The sequence below is a fragment of the Macaca fascicularis genome, chromosome 14 (genome assembly GCF_037993035.2).
Source record: "Macaca fascicularis isolate 582-1 chromosome 14, T2T-MFA8v1.1".
Lineage (NCBI taxonomy): Eukaryota > Metazoa > Chordata > Mammalia > Primates > Cercopithecidae > Macaca > Macaca fascicularis.
Genome location: NC_088388.1, coordinates 82,239,761 through 82,246,122, shown reverse-complemented (window position 1 = coordinate 82,246,122; position 6,362 = coordinate 82,239,761). Strand labels below are relative to the sequence as shown.

The window sequence follows — 6,362 nt, the reverse complement described above, 5'->3', positions numbered from 1 at the left end:
AACCCTGTCTCTACTGAAAATACAAAAATTGGCCAGATGTGGTGGCGCATGCCTGTAATCCCAGCTACTTGGGAGGCTGAGGCAGGAGAATTGCTTGAACCTGGGAGGAAGAGGTTGCAGTGAGCTGAGATAGCGCCACTGCACTCCAGCCTGGGTGACAGAGCAAGACTCCATTTCATAAATAAATGTGTGCTTTAGTGCAAATGTACACCACTTAATATGAAATCTGTAGAGGTGCTAAATATTGAGCTCTGATTATTACATGTATTTTTAAAATATCTGATACTCAAAAACCAGTTTATCCCTGCTTCTTAATCTAGTTTAAGTTAACCCATCTTAAATTTATTACATAAAACAAAGCTTTCCTTAATGACTTAAATTCAGCAAACATTTATTGATATCTAGTACCTACTCTCAAGAAACTCATAGGAAAATTTAAATTCTAGTTTTGTTATTAGATGTATATTTTTTCTTACAAAGTAATATCTATTAGTAAATCATAAGTAATTTCAAAGAAATTTTAAAATGTCCTTTTCATCTTAGTTCTTCAGTTTTATCCAGATCAAGAAGACAAGACCAAAAAGTAAACATTTTGATTTCATAATGCCTTGGTAATAGCTATAAAAGTTGGACAAAATCAGTTATTCAAAATAACCTTGTCATTTGTTTAGCTATAAACAAACAGGGAATCTGCAGCATAGAGTAGTCAAGAGATTGGTCCATATGGTCCAGTGAGTTAGAGAGTCAGAGGCTTTCCAACTATATTTTCCTCAAAAATCTAACTGCTGATTTGTTTTCAAAAGAAAAACTCTTGACATTATCCTGTTGCATTCTGATTCATTTTTATCTCACAATCCTATTGCCTAAGAGAGTTCTTAGCACATTGTACATGAATTTCTACTGGGTCAATTAATAAGTGACCATATATATTAAAGTCCACTGTAACAAAGTACACTGCATTTGTTCAATTAACCAGTATGACTGCCTGCTATATGCCAAACAGCATGCTAGTCCCTTTGTGCACAGAGATAAACATGGTTTTATTCTTATTGAATTGATAATCTTAGTGAAGGAGAGAGACATTAAGCAAGTAAATAAATTAGTAGTCTGTTAAGATTTAAAATACTCTAAAATATTAAGAGGGAATGTGTCTCTCCTCCATGTGAAGGAAGCTCCAGTAGCATAACATTATCGTCATTCTTCATCCCCTTATCCAGTCTGCCCTGGGTAAAGTGACTTGCCCAACTGTAAATCTAGTAGAAGAAACAAGGCGCAATTAGCCTACTTCCTCCCCACTCATATTTGGGACCAGCCTATCTGAAGAGACATTCATTCTATTCTGCTTCTGTGGGATCAGGCTCTGCCTCTGCAGAGACAGGGTCTCATGTGTTGCCAGGCTGGAGTGCAGTGACTATAGGCATGATCATCTTTAGCCTTGATGAACTCCTTGGCTCAAGCAATCCTGCTGCCTCAGCCTCCAAAGTAGCTAGGACTACAGATGTGTGCCACTGTGCTCAGCAAGAGAATATGGGTTTTATCTTAAGGCCAGTAAGCTTCCTATCACTGAACTCTAGAATTGGACAGATTTACCCTGTCTCAAGCATTGCTCTACTGGGCCAGACCCTTAACCTGCTGAACTGGTTTCAGCAATCAAATGCACTGTTGTCACAGCAAACTATTTCTGGTGATATTAGGTCAGAATGACTTTAGTATCCACATGAAGTACATGCAAGGGTCCAAAGGGTGGGCAGTCTATGGAATGGTGAGATGGCTGCTGCCACGGAAGCCCAAAACCAGTGACAGATCTTCAGGGGGAGACAAGAGCGACACAGCTGGCCCCAAGAGAGTCATAAATCTTTCCTAGCTCATGGAGGGAAGAGAAGAGAAAAGAGAGGGGGGTAGGAAAAAAGAGGGAATTGAAGTCAGAACTGAACTGAAAAGCCATAGCTGTTTTTTAGTTGGCCAAGCACTACTACTCTTTAAGATCAAGTGGAAAAAGAGGAAAAACTAAAGCTAAGTGTTTCTTATCCTGACCAATCTGCCTCTTCTCTATATTCTTAAAAACCTTGCAGTTATGTCATTTGAAAAAAAAATTTTTTTAAACATATCCACACTAGAAGTGAAGGGTACTCTCTAGAAAGTGAAAGACATAGAAGATGGCCGAATAGGAACAGCTCCAGGCTATAGCTCCCAGCATGAGCGACACAGAAGACAGGTGATTTCTGCATTTCCAACTGAGGTACCGGGTTCATCTCACTGGGGCGTGTCAGACAGTGGGTGCAGGACAGAGGGTGCAGCCCACCGAGTGAGAGCCAAAGCAGGGCGAGGCATTGCCTCACCCAGGAAGTGCAAGGGGTAAGGGAATTCCCTTTCCTAGCCAAGGGAAACCATGACACACAGCACCTGGAAAATTGGGTCACTCCCACCCTAATACTGTGCTTTTCCAAGGGTTTGAGCAAACGGCACATCAGGAGATTTTATCCCACACTTGGCTGGGAGGGTCCCACACCCATGGAGCCTCTCTTATTACTAGCACAGCAGTCTGAGATCTAACTGCAAGGTGGCAGTAAGGCTGAAGGAGGGACGCCTGCCATTCCTGAGGCTTGAGTAGGTAAACAAAGTGGCCAGGAAGCTCGAAAAGGATGGAGCCCACTGTAGTTCAAAGAGGCCTGCATGCCTTTGTAGACTCCAGCCAAGTGTAGACTCTGGAGATAAGGCATAGCCAGGGACAAGGCACAGCCAAACAAAAGGCAGCAGAAACCTCTGCAGATTTAAATGTCCCTGTCTGACAGCTTTGAAGAGAGTAGTAGTTCTCCCAGCACGGAGTTTGAGATTTGAGAAAGGACAGACTGCCTCCTTAAGTGGGTCCCTGACCCCAAGTAGCCTAACTGAAAGGCACCCCCGAGTAGGGCAAACTGACACCTCACACGGCCGGGTACCCCTCTGAGCCGAAGCTTCCAGAGGAATGATCAGGCAGCAACACTTGCTGTTCAGCAATATTCACTCTTCTGCAGCCTCCACTGCTGATACCCAGGCAAACAGGGTCTGGACTGGACCTCCAGCAAACTCCAACAGACCTGCAGCTGAGGGTCCTGACTGTTAGAATGAAAACTAACAAACAGGACATCCACACCAAAACCCCATCTGTACATCACCATCATCAAAGACCAAAGGTAGATAAAACCACAAAGATGGGGAAAAAACAGAGCAGAAAAGCTGAAAATTCTAAAAATCAGAGTGCCTCACCCCCTTCAAAGGAATGCAGCCCCTCACCAGCAACAGAACAAAGCTGGATGGAGAAAGACTTTGACGAGTTGAGAGAAGAAGGCTTCAGATGATCAAACTTCTCCGAGCTAAAGGAGGAGGAGATTCAAACCGATCGCAAAGAAGCTAAAAACCTTGAAAAACGAATGGCTTAGACGAATGGCTAATTAAACAATGTATAGAAGTCCTTAAATGACCTGATAGAGCATGGCACAAGAACTACATGACAAATACACAAGCTTCATTAACCGATTCAATCAACTGGAAGAAAGAGTATCAGTGACTGAAGTTCAAATGAAATGAAGCAAGAAGTAAAAATAAAACAAAGAAAGAATAAAAATAAATAAATAAACATAAAAAATAAAACGAAAGAGTAAAAATAAATGAACAAAGCCTCGAAGAAACATGGGACTATGTGAAAAGACCAAATCTACGTCTGACTGGTGTACCTGAAAGTGACAGGGAGAATGGAACCAAGTTGGAAAACACTCTTCAGGATATTATCCACGAAAACTTCCCCAATCTAGCAAGGCAGGCCAACATTCAAATTCAAGAAATACAGAACACCACAAAGATATTCCTCGAGAAGAGCAACTCCAAGACACATAATTGTCAGATTCACCAAAGTTGAAATGAAGGAAAAAATGTTAAGGGCAGCCAGAGAGAAAGGTCAGGTTACCCACAAAGGGAAGCCCATCAGACTAACAGTGGATCTCTTGGCAGAAACTCTACAAGCCAGAAGAGAGTGGGAGGCCAATATTCAACATTCTTAAAGAAAAGAATTTTCAACCAAGAATTTCATATCCAGCCAAACTAAGTTTCATAAGTGAAGGAGAAATAAAATCCTTTACAGACAAGCAAATGCTGAGAGATTTTGTCACCACCAGGCCTGCCCTACAAGAGCTCCTGAAGGAAACACTAAACATGGAAAGGAACAACCGGTACCAGCCAGCGCAAAAACATGACAAAATGTAAAGACCATCAATGCTAGGAAGAAACTGCATCAAATAACAAGTAAAATAACCAGCTAACATCATAATGACAGGATCAGATTCACACATAACAATATTAACCTTAAATGTAAATGGGCTAAATGCTGTAATTAAAAGAGATACAGACTGGCAGATTGGATAAAGAGTCAAGACTCATCAGTTTGCTGTATTCAGGAGACCCATTACATGTGCAGAGACACACATAGGCTCAAAATACAGGGATAAAAGATGATCTACCAAGCAAATGGAAAACAAAAAAAGGCAGGGGTTGCAATCCTAGTCTCTAATAAAACAAACTTTAAACCAACAAAGATCAGAAGAGACAAAGAAGGCCATTACATAATGGTAAAGGAATCATTTCAACAAGAAGAGCTAACTATCCTAAATATATATGCACCCAATACAGGAGCACCCAGATTCATAAAGCAAATCCTTAGAGACTTACAAAGAGACTTATACTCCCACACAATAATAATGGGAGACTTTAACACCCCACTGTCAACATTAGACAGATCAATGAGACAGCAAGTTAACAAGGATATCCAGGAGTTCAACTCAGCTGTGCACCAAGCGGACCTAATAGATATCTACAGAGTTCTCCACCCCAAATCAATGGAATATACATTCTTCTCAGCACCACATCACACTTACTCCAAAATTGACCACATAGTTAGAAGTAAAGCATTCCTCAGCAAATGTAAAAGAACAGAAATTATAACAAACTGTCTCTCAGACCACAGTGCAATCAAACTAGAACTCAGGATTAAGAAACTCACTCAAAACCACTCAACTACATGGAAACTGAACAACCTGCTCCTGAATGACTACTGGGTACATAACGAAATGAAGGCAGAAATAAAGATGTTCTTTGAAACCAATGAGAACAAAGATACAACATACCAGAATCTCTGGGACACATTTAAAGCAATGTATAGAGGGAAATTTATAGCACTAAATGCCCACAGGAGAAAGCAGGAAAGATCTAAAATTGACACCCTAACATCACAATTGAAAGAATTAGAGAAGCAAGAGCAAATACATTCAAAAGCCAGCAGAAGGCAAGAAATCAGATCAGAGCAGAACTGAAGGAGATAGAGACACAAAAAACCCTTCAAAAAATCAATGAATCCAGGAGTTGGTTTTTTGAAAAGATCAACAAAATTGATAGACTGCTGGCAAGACTAATAAAGAAGAAAAGAGAGAAGAATCAAATAGACGCAATAAAAAATGATAAAGGGAATATCACCACTGACCCCACAGAAATACAAACTACCATCAGAGAATACTATAAACGCCTCTATGCAAATAAACTAGAAAACCTAAAGAAATGGATAAATTCCTGGACACATACACCCTCCCAAGACTAAACCAGGAAGAAATTGAATCCCTGAATAGACCAATAAGAAGCTCTGAAATTAAGGCAATAATTAATGGCCTACCAACCAAAAAAAGTCCAGGACCAGACAGATTCACAGCCAAATTCTACCAGAGGCACAAAGAGGAGCTGTACAAAATAGTTTCCTTCTGAAACTATTCCAATCAACAGAAAAAGAGGGAATCCCCCCTAACTCATTTTATGAGACTGACATCATCCTAATACCAAAGCCTGGCAGAGACACAACAAAAGAATTTTAGAGCAATATCTGTGATGAACATTGATGCGAAAATCCTCAATAAAATACTGGCAAACCGAATCCAGCAGCACATCAAAAAGCTTATCCACCACCATTATGTCGGCTTCATCCCTGGGATGCAAGGGTGGTTCAACATACGCAAATCAATAAACGTAATCCATCACATAAACAGAACCAAAAACAAAAACTACATGATTATCTCAACAGATGCAGAAAAGGCCTTTGACAAAATTCAACAGCCCTTCATGCCAAAAACTCTCAATAAACTAGGTACTTATGGGCCGTATCTCAAAATAAAGAGCTATTTATGACAAACCCACAGCCAATATCGTACTGAATGGGCAAAAACTGGAAACATTCCCTTTGAAAACTGGCACAAGATAGGGATGCCCTCTCTCTCCACTCCTATTCAACATAGTGTGGGAAGTTCTGGCCAGGACAATCAGGCAGGAGAAATAAATAAAGAGTATTC

At 40.5% G+C, this 6,362-nt stretch overlaps 1 protein-coding gene across 10 annotated transcripts in view; it reads right to left on the bottom strand.

The window, feature by feature from the left end:
* Positions 1-6,362, bottom strand: part of ANKRD42 (ankyrin repeat domain 42) — a 196,541-nt gene that overhangs the window by 117,698 nt on the left and 72,481 nt on the right. The gene's annotated exons all lie outside the window — the stretch shown is intronic.